Raw genomic sequence first — 13,639 nt, forward strand, 5'->3', positions numbered from 1 at the left:
TGAAGGATTTCTACACGTAATACTGTCTCGCCAGATGACTGAGATGATATCCTGGAGACACTGGTTGTTAAAAGCCTACAGCAAACATGGGAACCCCTTATCGAGAATCGGGTCGCATGAGACATGGCTCAGCATCAGGTGAGCCGCACGAGTAAACAAAATTCAAAGTAATTTCCCGTTGACGCACCATTCATAAAGTCCTGCGGGCTGCAGTTTGCTCATAACTGACCTACAGGATATTAACGTATCGACTGTATATGATTCATGTTTCGCACCCATCCAGAAGCGTGGAAACGTTTACAAAAGCTCTCTTTCTGGGCCTTCCAAATAATACAGAGGCTTGTTGACGCAGTTTAGAATTTCTTCATCTAGTGTGTTGTCGTTTGAGATGATTCTGTCTCGGTATCTGAATTTGAAGAGTGAGGTAAGTCGTCGCTGTTGGGTGAAGAGAGAGAGAGCGCTTGTGTGCCATTGACAGACGCTTTCAGGTTTCGGGACTTTAGGTGTTAAGTCCGTTTTTTCATAAGCTGTAACAACAGTAACATGCTCAAAAGATTGACCCCATCAAAATCAGAAAATATCACAACAGAATCGAAGTACAGATTCTGTAGGGACCAAGAAGCAATACAAAGGGGCAGCATTACGATCTACTCATTGCATTTGTGAGTTTGTCAAAGGTTTTTGATACTAAAAACAAGGGGCTTCAGTGGGATGTTCTCCCTGCCCAACTTCTCGAGCCACACAAGAGTGACGGCTCGAGATGATGGAGAGCAGAAAATTTGAATTCTTCAATGTATTAACGAAGGCAAGCAAGACTGTATGTTGTTCCTTTTTTTTTTAATATCATCCTCATCCGTGTGGCCTTACGGAACGTTAAAATGTGAGTGGCGGCTACGATTAACTTCCGACTCGAGATAAGCATTTTCAACATCAGAAAGCCGCACTAGTTCAACTGTAGTTGGCTTTCATGTCGATTGTACCCTGGTTCCTGCAGAAGCTGTATTATGATTTTGTAGGGAAATTTTCTGATACTGATTAGACTAGTCTTTTGAAGATGGCCATAACCGGGACTATCCCAGCAATAGAGACAAAAGTAATATGATTCTGCTGTTGGATCAAACACATTTGTATCCTTTATTTTTTTTTTTTAAAGTGATGTTGAGGTATGTAGCCCTCATTTCCTGCCCCTGTGATGTAGCAATTAAGCGATCTTATGTAACCACTTTCCTTCAAGATGTCTCTGTCCAGTCCACTTTTGATGATAAGTGATGTATCCACAGATCGTAATGTTCTTCCTGGTACAATTCTACTACTGACTGGTCTTTCTCTAGAGATATGTCAACTGATGGCTTCACTGGTGCAATGGAACATTTATTGAGCTATGCACAGTCTTTATCACATCATACTATTTGCATGCATCTAGATTTCTTGAGTTTTTGCAACCTATCATTCATTTCTCAAGTTATTTTTCATTCCAAACAGCTGGTCGCTACTTTTTTTAGAGTGTGATGAGGGATTATCTAGAGTTACTCTGTGAGATGTCATTTAGCAAGGTGTCAGTTTTTGTGAGGTTTTTTTCTAATGGCTGGGTTCCAACCCAGGCCACAGGAACAAAGTTCATCCGCCACAATTCTCGGTCCAATACCACTGCCTCGAGGTCTTAGATACATTCCAGGATAGTGTCTGTGATCAAGTTGTCGATGTAAGTGCGACCACGTTTTCCTCTTCTTACATCACCATGAAGTGGGTTCCACAAGATTGATTTGGATGTCTCCAGCTGAGGGTAGCACACGCAGTGACCAGATAGTCGCAGGCGTCTTTGTTTGAACTTCTCGCTAACTTTAGGTAGGTCTCCACAAAGGCATTCGTTTGTCGTATGTTGCAGCCATTTCACATTTAAGACCATTCATAGCATCCTTGTGTAGCAGCCATCTAGTCCTTTTCTTGAACTCGATGACTACTGAAGCAGCATCATAGAATGTAGAACTGACGGAGAATCATTTGACATCAACTCCCAGCTCTCCACATGATTTGACATCAGTTCTCAAGGGATTAAATGACTCTGCAGCTTCCAGTTTGACACCTAGAGAAACGAAAATCTTTACAAACATCGAGGGACCGTTGAGCTCGAAGCAATTTAGTTTCTTCATGTCTGGTGCTTTTAAACGTCAAAAGGGACCAGTCCAACACTCAGCTCATTCATTGCACAGATGAGCAGAACATCAGAGATGTTCTGCTCGGCCGACTGGCTTATAGTGTACTCAATAACATGTCGGTGTTTGGATCTGAAATGTATCCATGGAGTCTTGAATTTTTTTTACTGAAAGATGGTGTTCATAGTAGCGAGCCTGGTGCCTGTAGATTTTCCAGCACAAAAGTTCCCAATCACTTGATGCCAAGGGTTTGTACTTTCGTCTACTCTTGCATAAAAATCCTCCATTAGTATAATTTTGCTTTCTTTAGGTGTTTTAGCCATTGCGTGGTGTTATGCCTCGTAGAAACACTCTTTGTATTGGCAGCGAGCTGGCAGAATCGTTAGCACGCCGGGCGAAATGCATAGCCGTATTTCGTCTGCCGTTACGTTCTGAGTTCAAATTCCGCCGAGGTCGACTTTGCCTTTCATCCTTTCGGGGTCGATAAATTAAGTACCAGTTACGCACTGAGGTCGATGTAATCGACTTAATCCCTTTGTCTGTCCTTGTTTGTCCCCTCGGATCTTTTCCTTTTGAACGGCACTTTGTAACATAATTTCTAGGTAGCTAAAAAGTTTTAAATTTCGTATACTGGTAGAATGTGTTTATAAAACATCATTTTCTCCTGGCTTTATTGAAAAAATTCTATGGTTTGTAAGATATTTCGGCAATTTTAACCAATCGCTGACGTCCATTTAGGTAAATAACATTCTGTGCATAATGAATATGTCCCTCCTTTAAGAAACAGATTGGGTTTATTTACATTTGTGAAGAAAAAAGATACCCTTCCCCCACCCCTAACCCTGAATCTAAAATAGATTGAAATGCAATAGATCGATACTAGGGTTATAATTATGGGTGACAATTTCATACGACACCGCTACGGAAAATGGAATTTTTTTCTAGCGGTGTCAAATGAAAATGTCACCCATAATTATGGCCCTAGTATCGATCTATTGCATTTCAATCTATTTTAGATTTAGGGTTAGGGGTGGGGGAAGGGTATCTTTTTTCTTCACAAATGTAAATAAACCCAATCTGTTTCTTAAAGGAGAGACATATTCATTATGCACAGAATGTTATTTACCTAAATGGACGTCAGCGATTGGTTAAAATTGCCGAAATATCTTACAAACCATAGAATTTTCTCAATAAAGCCAGGAGAAAATGATCTTTTATAAACACATTCTACCAGTATACGAAGTTTAAAACTTTTTAGTTACCTAGAAATTATGTTACAAAGTGCCGTTCAAAAGGAAAAGATCCGTCCCGTCTATGTTTCGCCCCATGTAGGCAATAAAGAAAGAAGAAACACTATTTCTATTGACTGTCTGATGGCGAAGATGGTGCATAGGCACGTAACTGGCTCTCTGCAAAGGGAATACAATATAAATTAGACTCTTGCGTGACATCATTCGCTTGTTGACACCAACCAGTAAATCTGTATAAGGCGATAGACTTTCTCAGATCAGATCTAACATGTGAATATATATATATATATATATAAACCTATGTGTATGTCCATGTTGGTGTTTATAGTTATCAGTGTAAAACCGGTATTCTGTCAAAAAAATGTAGCGATAAAATAAATACCGGATTGAAATTTATTCCGGGGTTCGTATGATCGTATACAAAACCTGGAGGGTAGTACTACGAAATTACCACACAGCCTTAATGACTGAAAGAAAGAATAAAGGAATATATGTATACACATACGTGCGCGCGCTCATGCATATTAAGGTGCAACCATGCAGAATCTTCCGGCTCCGAGTTCGAATCACACAAAGGTCAACTTCACCTTTTATCCTTTCATAATCATTAAAATAAAGTACAAGCCGAATACGGGGTTCGATGATACAAACTATGCCCCCTCTTTTCAAAAGTGTTGAACTTGTAACTTTAGATTCCCTTGTACTATTTCGTTGAAATAACATACTTTGAAGTTTATGTCCAAATGTATTCGTATATTCTCTCTTATAATTTTCTAAATTCAAATTGTTGTTTTAATACAGTCCTACATGTGGATATATACGCATGCATGTATGTAATTATGTTTGTGCAATATATACGCACGCACGCATGCATGTATGTATGTAGGTAAAGGATAAGGCAAAAGCCCGCCTTCAGATTTCCCATTCTTGATAAATATTTCAACAGCAAATGTACAATGTGTACCGGTTCAAACCATGATAATAACCAAAACTATAAACGGCAAAACATTTGCCGTATGAAGACACATTTACCACTTGCCTAACTTCGCTAACATCATAACAAAGGCCGTGCAAAATGTGGGAGCTTTTTCTGCCGCATTCTGCATTGCTAACCATTTTGTTGTTCGTCATTTAGAAGCAGGGATTTCGAGGTGGGGGTCCTTAATTTAAATGATTATTTTATTTATTTATAAATTCTAATTTCGTTAATTGATCTTTAAGGCTAACGCACTGAGCCATTCGAGTGAAGAAGTTAGGTCGATCCACAGCGAAATTCGAACGCATTACAGCGAAAACAGTAACTCAACTAAATTGGTGTTACGTAGTAAAATTAATTCCCCTTCAAAATCAATTGACGAAGCTACACTGTCAATGCTATTTTTGTTAAAGAATAATTAATATATATACTCTACAAAAAGTATTGTTTTTATTATAATTTAACATAGAAACAAATATACAGGTACACACATAGAGGACCATATTAAAAGATCAATTCGAATTTAGGGCGGTAAAAGCAAGTATCTCTGTGACCAGAGAACATCTTGTTCGCAATTTATCAAACAGCTAAAAAAAGCAGCCAAATCTCCCTTAATCTTCTTTTTTAAAATATGTAGCTCTACTCAGTCGGAGCTGGTTTTGGTTCTGTATAACAACAAAATCCTGCGAATACTTCTTTAGTTTATAATTCCTACTCGACTCAGACTAATTCCTTACGCGTGTGATAGGCATACATTAATATTAATTACATCTCCAGGTTTTCACATAGTCCAACTATTAGTTTTACTGCGTGGAATTTTAAAAAAAATAATAATAAATAAACACCTTTGAGTCACTCGAAGAAAATATTATTCAAGTTTGTGAGGTGGATTTTGGAATTTCACAACTGAATATCGAGTTAGTAACCAAACTAAAGGTTTATATATTATATTATGTTAAATAACAACATCAAAGAATGCAAATGGAACAGACCAGTGGGCAATAAAAGAAGACGTATGATGGACAAATAATATTTGGTAGAGAAATCCTGTTTGGTTCCAGCTGACAACATGGATGCTGATATTCAGGTAAAAGAACATGCATCCAGGTATATTAAGGTAATTAAGGGCGATAATAGGTAGAAGCTGAAGCAAGAAGGTTTTTTTTTTCTGTTTCGTTTTTGTGAAATGAAATTGGAACTGGTTTCGTTAGAAGCATAATTCTTTATTATCAACTATTGTTGTTGTTGTTGTTGTTATTATTATTTCCTTTAGATTAGTTTTGAAGAATTAGCACGTTCATGATTATATATATATTATATATGCTTTTGTTTTTTTGCATGTTTCAATCATTTGACTGCGGCCATGCTGGAGCACTGCCTTAAAGGGTTTTTTTAGTCGAAGAAATCGAACCTCCAAGACAAGCCTACTACTTATTTTATCGATCTCTTTTGCCGAATCGATAAGTTACAGGGACATAAACACAGCACCACCGGTTGTCAAGCAATGGTGGAAAACAAACACACACACACACATATATACATGACGGGCTTCTTTCAGTTTCTATCTACCAAATCCACTCACAAGGCTTTGGTTGGCCTGAGGTTATAGTAAAGGTTATACTCGAGGTGCCACACAGTAGGACTGATCCCAGAACCATGTGGTTGGGTAGCAAGCTTCTTGCCACAACTATATATATATATATATATATATCAAAATAAGCAACAAGGATATCCTAGGTAGTGTAGTACAATCATATCATGCTACTTCATTTTATTAAACACTGTAAGTATTACATCAGTTTTAAAATGTCGAGCAATCTTCAGCCACATACAGAATTTTTTAATTAAATAGACAATGTACATTTTTATACTTATTTCATTTGCCAACATTATAAAGAGGGTAGATATAAAGACAGAGAGGTTAATTTCATCATTAAGAATATGGTGGTAGTATGTCCTTCTCCATCTGTAGAAGATTGCTCGACATTTTAAAACTCATGTAATACTCACAGTATTTAATAAAATGAAGTAGCATGAAATGAAGTAGCATGAATGTACTACACTACCTTGGATATCCTTGTTGCTTATTTTGATTATAATCACCCCATTTGATTTATATGGATAATACCATACCAAATTCTGGTGCCTTTAACTTAAGTACTATATTCATCTGAATTTAAATTTTGCTGAACTTATATATATGTATATATATATATATATATATATCATCATCATCGTTTAACGTCCGCTTTCCATGCTAGCATGGGTTGGACGATTTATATAATATATAAACCTTTAGTTTGGTTACTAACTCGATATTCAGTTGTGAAATTCCAAAATCCACCTCACAAACTTGAATAATATTTTCTTCGAGTGACTCAAAGGTGTTTATTTATTATTATTTTTTTAAAAATTCCACACAGTAAAACTAATAGTTGGACTATGTGAAAACCTGGAGATGTAATTAATATTAATGTATGCCTATCACACGCGTAAGGAATTAGTCTGAGTCGAGTAGGAATTATAAACTAAAGAAGTATTCACAGGATTTTGTTGTTATACAGAACCAAAACCAGCTCCGACTGAGTAGAGCTACATATTTTAAAAAAGAAGATTAAGGGAGATTTGGCTGTATATATGTGTGTGTATGTTATATAGGTAGCGGTTATATGCCTCTGGTCATTTGAGCTCGATGAGTTGGCCATACACCTAAGTGGCTTCTAGGTGTGAAACCAATGGTCTCTCTCTGACTGGTCGCAACAAATAACCCTCTAAACATCTATATACAAGTGTTCTGTTGCAAATTCCTGTTCACCAAGAACAATCCAAGGGAAATACCATTATCACCAGTATATTAATATTTAACTCCTTGATTTCAAATCTGATTGATAAATGCCAATGGACGAAACTCTTGGCCCTGGAGTCACTCTATAACTTCTGCGATTATTAAAAAAAAAATGAGTATGTGTGTGTATATATATATCTATATGATGATAGGTTAAACAAGGCTTATCATCATCAACAACATAATCATGTGGAGAGCTGGGAGTTGGGGAATCAGAAGTACATCTTAGCGACTCGGGCAAGTCATAACCAGTGCGACGCGGTAATGATCACACTTGAATGGTGTGCTTAACGTGCCATCAGCACGGAGGCCAGCTTGTTGCTCTGGCAACGATCTCACTCGTATGGTACTCTTAGCGTTCCACTAGCAACGGATGCCAGTCACCGAATTTGATTTTGACTTCGATTTCACTTGCCTCAACTGGTCTTCGCAAGCAGAGTTTAGTGTCCAATGAAGAAAAGGCATGCACAAGTGGACTGGTTACACCCCTTGCATAGGCCACAAGTTTATGGTCACACTTGCGCTTGTCGAGTCTTCTGCAGCACAGAGGTCCCGGTCACTAGTCATTTCCTCGGTGAGGCCCAATGTTTGAAGGTCATGCTTCACCACCTCATCCCAGGTCTTCCTGGGTCTACCTCTTCCACAGGTTCCCTCAACTACTAGGGTTTAGCACTTTTTCACACAGCTATCAACATCCAGTCTCGCCACATGACCATACCAGCACAATCATCTCTCTTGCACACCACATCTCATGCTTCTTAGGTCCAACTATTCTCTCAGGGCACTAACACTCTGTCGAGTATGCACACTAACATTACACATCCATCGGATCATACTGGCTTCATTCCTTGCAAGCTTACGCATATCCTCAGCAGTCACGGCCCATGTTTCACTGCTATGTAGCATGGCTGTTCGTGCACACTTGAAAAAATAAAATCTGAGTTCGTCAGGCAATCTAAGACAAAGTTTAGAGAATACATAGGTGGCTGTGTGATAACACTTTAATGGATGAATCAATGAATATGTTGGGTTGAGGAAATGCGTGGGCTAAGCACCTCTAACTAGGAAGAGGGTCTGCTAATCGTGGTTTAACGAGAGACCAAAAAAAAAAAGATTTGAAAACTCTGAGAAAGTCAAAATTTAGGGAATAGAGAAGTGACTGTGTGGTAAGACTTTAATAGTTGAGTGAATCAATGAATATACCACGATTAGCAGACCCTCTTCCCAGTTAGAGATGCTTAGCCCACGCATTTCCTCAACCCAACATATTCATTGATTCTTCCCCTAAAGTGTTTTTAATTTAATTTAATTTTTTTGGCTCAAAAAGCAAAAGCAAGGCCATGTAGGGGGATATGGAGTTATGTACAGGGAGGGTGTTCATACAAAGAGTTCTGGTCAAGAGAGACTTTGAACCGAGCGGTCGTCGGCATCTTCACTATCTCGTCCGGCAGCTTATTCCACGGATCCGCAACCTGGACTGAGAAAGACCCTCTCCTTCGACTGAGATGAAATCGTCGTAGATAGAGCTTTTCGGAGTGACCCCGCAGCCCACGCTCTGGAGCAGGAGTGAAGAACAGCTCTTTCGAGAGGTTACACTTTCCGCTTATGATGTTGTGAGCGAGAATGAGATCACCACGTCGTCGTCGTTTCTCGAGAGAATAAAGGTCGAGCGTCTTCAGCCTTTCTTCATATGACAAATGCTTGAGACCAAGAACCATGCGGGTAGCCAGCTTCTGTACTCTTTCGAGATGCTGTATGTCTTTGAGAAGATAAGGAGAAGAGGCTTGAATCCCGTACTCTAATATGGGTCTCACCAGCATGACAGAGCGGTAGGAATATGGCTGCTGTGAGCATTCCGAATGACCGTCGAATCAAAAACAGAACTCCGCATGCTTTGTTGGCAGCATGGACGCATTGGGCCGAAGGCGAAAAGAAAGAATCCACCAAGATACCCAGGTCCTTTACCTAGTCGGTCTTCTCCAGCAGCAGACGACCCGTTGAGTTGCAGGAGTGGAGCCAACTGGCAGATGACAGCACTTTGACACGTTCAGACACAGGTCCCATTCGTTAGACCATCTCCAAATTTGGTGAAGGCATCGACGAAGATCCTCTATATCACTGCGAGAAGCGACCAGTTTGACATCGTCAGCAAATAGAAGGGTGTGTTGCGTGAGGTCATCGGGCAAGTCATTGATGAAGACTAAAAACAATAACGGCCCAAGCACTGAACCTTGAGGCACGCCACTGCTCGCACTGGAGACGTCGGATAGCGAACCATTAACTTGGACTTGGAAGGAGCGATTATGAGAGGAAGGCACCAACCCATCGTACAATATCCGGATGGAAACTATATGCTTGAAGCTTGACAAGCAATAGGCGGTGGTTAACCGAGTCAAAAACGATGTCAACAGCATCACCATCATCCAGGATACGCGTCACCAATTTTTCCATTACTAGTAAGTTGGTCAAGCATGATCTCTTCGGCACGAAGCCGTGTTGGGAATCAGAGATAGAGGCTGTGTTTTGGAGGTGGAGCAACATACTTTCCATGAGGATGGTTTCGAACATCTTGCTGATTATTGAAGTAAGGGAAATCGGTCGGTAGCTAAGCAGGTCTTCGCGGCTCCCTTTCTTGAAAATCGGGCAGATTATCGCTGTTCTCCAGTCCGCAGGTACAACACTCGTCGCCAATGACATATTGAATAGAAGTGTTAAAGGTTCGCAGATGACCGGAGCGAACGCTTTGATAACCTGTGGGTGTATGCCGTCAGGGTCGTGACCCTTGTTGACATCGTGCCTTGAATAACGCGTTCGACTTCGTCACGAGTGATAACCCATCTAGGCATTGGATGTACCGATCTATCAACTGGAGGGGGTTCACGACAATCATCTTGTTTGAAAATTGTCGAAAAAGCCTCGGCAAATAACTGACTGTGCTGATAAGGGTCCTCAATCGATACACCTGTTGAGTCTACCAACGTTGCAATTTGGTTGTTCAAGCGGGAATTCCGTTGGACATGGGCAAAGAAGGTTTTTGGATTGCGACTGGCGTTTGCCGCGATTCTGTATTCATATCTGAAGCGTTCTTTCTTTTCAATTTTCACGGCTCGGTCTCGTTGAGTTCTGTACACCTCAAAAGCTACAGTCGAATCTAGATTTTTGAATTCAGCCCAAGCAATATCTCTGAGTCGAAGTTCTCGTTTAACCTTCTTCGTCACTCAGGGCTTGTGTTTCTTCTTGGGAAGCCCAACGGGAACTGCTTGGTCAGTCAACCAGATTACATATGCTTTGAGGGACGACCATAGTTCGTCAACAGGGATCGCCAGTCCAGAAGCGCAGAAGCCTTGGTTAGAATTTCAAGATTGATTGCAGAGAAGACTCTACGTGGCAGCGAAGTAGTCGTGGGCGTAGAAAAAGTTGTGTGCATGTTGAACTTCAGGACCGCGTGATCACTCTTGGCAAGAGGGGCGCACACAGATAAGCCTGACACTGATCTTGGATAGAGGGAGAATACCAGATCCAGCATAGATGGCTGCTGCCCAGACCGATGCCTTGTCGGAGATTCAACATGTTGCGATAGAAAACAATTTTCAGCCACGTCAAGAAGGGCCTGGCCAAACCGGGAAGAGGATGTACAAATTGATGTGGACCAGTCATTCGTGAGAAGATGAAACGAATCTTTTCGCTTCGAGTAAACAAGCATCATCCTGGGGGTCGGCAAGAGGCGGCATGTAGACAGCTAACACGGCAGGCAAAACCCGGATAGGCTCAGCTTGCAGTAGACGGCATCAAATTTTGTTGTAGGTTGAGCATTAGTGGGTAGAATACAGCTGGACGGTTTGAGACCAGATTTAACATACACAGCAACACCTCCACCTTGCCCTTTTTCTCTGTCACATCTGAAGAGGGCGTAGCCCTGTAGGTGGATTTCCGAGTCCTTTACTGCTGGAGTTAGCCAAGTCTCGGTGATAGCTATCACATCTGAGGAATCACGCATGGCCATTGTAAATAATTCGCTGAACTTTAGAAATAAGGAGCACGAGTTGGTATATACGATGCTGAGCTGTGAAGTTTGAGGGGCGGGAATTAGGGAACAAGCAGAATAAGGGGTATCAGAGAAAGCATCGTTGTCGGGGGTATCTACTTTACTTCGATTCGCCCTCGATTCACTTTCCCTGTCAGCACTACAGCATGCGGCCAGAGGTAGTAAACCCTTCTCTCCCATCTGTTTTCTCATCTTCAGTTCGGATATCAGGTTTCTCTGACAAATTCTCGTTCTCAGTGAGTATTCCTGAGTATCACACAGCCACCTATGTATTCTCTAAACTTTGTCTTAGATTGCCGTCTCGTTTAAACTATGCCAGTCAGATCCCCTGAAAATGTTTCCCTCCCGCATGTTCTTTATCACTTCTCCCCCTCCCTAACTAACTCTGTCTCTCTCCCTATGTTTCTCTATGTCTCCCTCTTTCGATAACCACTTGCTTCACCTAGACCTCCTTCCACCGCCATCGCCCAATTATAAACTAGCGAACGCATAACGGGACTCCTACCGAAGAATAACGGATCGCTCATGAACGTATAAAAGATAAGAATATTGTTCTTTCAACCTCGTTTCATCTACCAACTATTCTTGCACAGATCATTATTCTGTCTAGTTCAGTAAGATGTCATCATGTAAACATACTTTTCGATAGTCTTGTCTTCCTTGTTACTCCCGAAGATAACCTTATATTCATATTCATTGATATATATATGTATATATATATACAAATATGTATATACCCATATATATATACACATATACTCTGTTACTCTTTTACTTATTTCAGTCATTTGACTGTGGTCATGCGACTGACATCGAGCAAATCGACCCCAGGACTTATTCTTTGTAAGTCTAATACTTATTCTATTGGTCTCTTTTGCCGAACCGCTAAGTTACAGGGACGTAAACACACCAGCATCGGTTGTCAAGCCATGCGGGGGGGGAGGGGACAGACAAACATACACACACACACACACATATATATATATATATATATATACACATATATAACGGGAAGGTTTACGAAAATAAACAAAAGACGAAGGCAGATGGAGTACAAACAAACAAATGTATTAGTATGGCGCTCAGGAAAAGAAATAGAACAAGTCTTTTACGTTTCGAGCCTACGCTCTTCGACAGAAAGATACACAGAAAAAAAAACAAGGAGAGAAAAAAAATGTATGTTGGAGCTAACGATCTATCTATATATATATATATACACATATACGACAGGCTTATTCCAGATTCCGTCTACCAAATCCACTCACAAGGCTTTGGTCGGCCCGAGTCTATAGTAGAAGACACTTGCCCAAGGTGCCACGCAGTGGGACTGAACACGGAACCATGTGGTTGGTAAGCAAGCTACTTACCATTCAGCCATTCCTACGCCAAAAACTTAGCATACAACTGTAGCGTGGCAGTTTCAGCCACTTTGTTATATGACTATAGCGATATCTAATATCTTCACTGTGTGAACGGCAAAGCAGAAATAATCTCGTTTGAGCTTACAACCATCTTTGGCCAACTTGTTCTTTTTCTAAACACTAACTTGATTGGTTGACGTGTGACACGAGGGTCCCTGCGTAGTTCGTGCCACTGGTGGACATGTGACACGAGGGCCCCTGCGTAGTCCGCGCCACTGGTTGACACGTGACGCGAATTGTCTCGACTTATTTTCGCGCCAATCGCGAATCAACCAATCAAAACCTTCGGTTAAAATTCCATTTTCTGGAGTTCGGTGAGCCAACCAAATAGTATAAAAACCAGGTTTCACAGGCATTTTTGTCTTGAGTTCTAGTTCTTCTAAGAACTAACTTAGACCACCTACTGCTCAACTTAGAGATAGGCGATTGTTTCTGCTACTGCTTGTGCTATACTGATACAAACAACATGAACTGTAAACCAAGTTCCGTGGTTAATCCTATGGTCAGTACCCTTTTATGCCTCACGAACACACAGACACAAAAACATGCTAACACTTACAAACTCCCAACATCAGCATGATTGTAAAATATGTAAATAAATAATATTTATCTACCAACAGAAGACTTGTGTCAATTCACTTATGTCCTATTGTCGTTGTATGTATTTTATGGCTTGTAATGATTTCGTTAAGAATAGAGCCGCATGCGACCGTATTCCCAGCACGATACGACCGCATGTGATCTTACTTCTTACACAACCATTTCTACATCTACATATATACCATCATCATCATCATCATCATCATTTAGCGTCCGTTTTCCATGCTAGCATGGGTTGGACGGTTCTACTGGGGTCTGTGAAGCCAGAAGGCTTCATCAGGCCCAGTCAAATCTGGCAGTGTTTCTACGGCTGGATGCCCTTCCTAACGCCAACCACTCCGTGAGTGTA

At 40.7% G+C, this 13,639-nt stretch overlaps 1 long non-coding RNA gene across 1 annotated transcript; it reads right to left on the reverse strand.

Moving 5' to 3' along the window:
- Positions 1 to 1,059: 1,059 nt before the first annotated feature.
- On the reverse strand, positions 1,060 to 8,844 carry LOC118762034. The gene is made up of 2 exons (XR_004997820.1): positions 8,631 to 8,844; positions 1,060 to 2,610 (listed from the first exon to the last, which is right to left on the reverse strand). It is a non-coding gene; the product is annotated as an uncharacterized LOC118762034 (long non-coding RNA).
- Positions 8,845 to 13,639: the final 4,795 nt, after the last annotated feature.

This window comes from Octopus sinensis, unplaced genomic scaffold (genome assembly GCF_006345805.1).
Source record: "Octopus sinensis unplaced genomic scaffold, ASM634580v1 Contig19610, whole genome shotgun sequence".
Classification (NCBI taxonomy): Eukaryota; Metazoa; Mollusca; class Cephalopoda; order Octopoda; family Octopodidae; genus Octopus; species Octopus sinensis.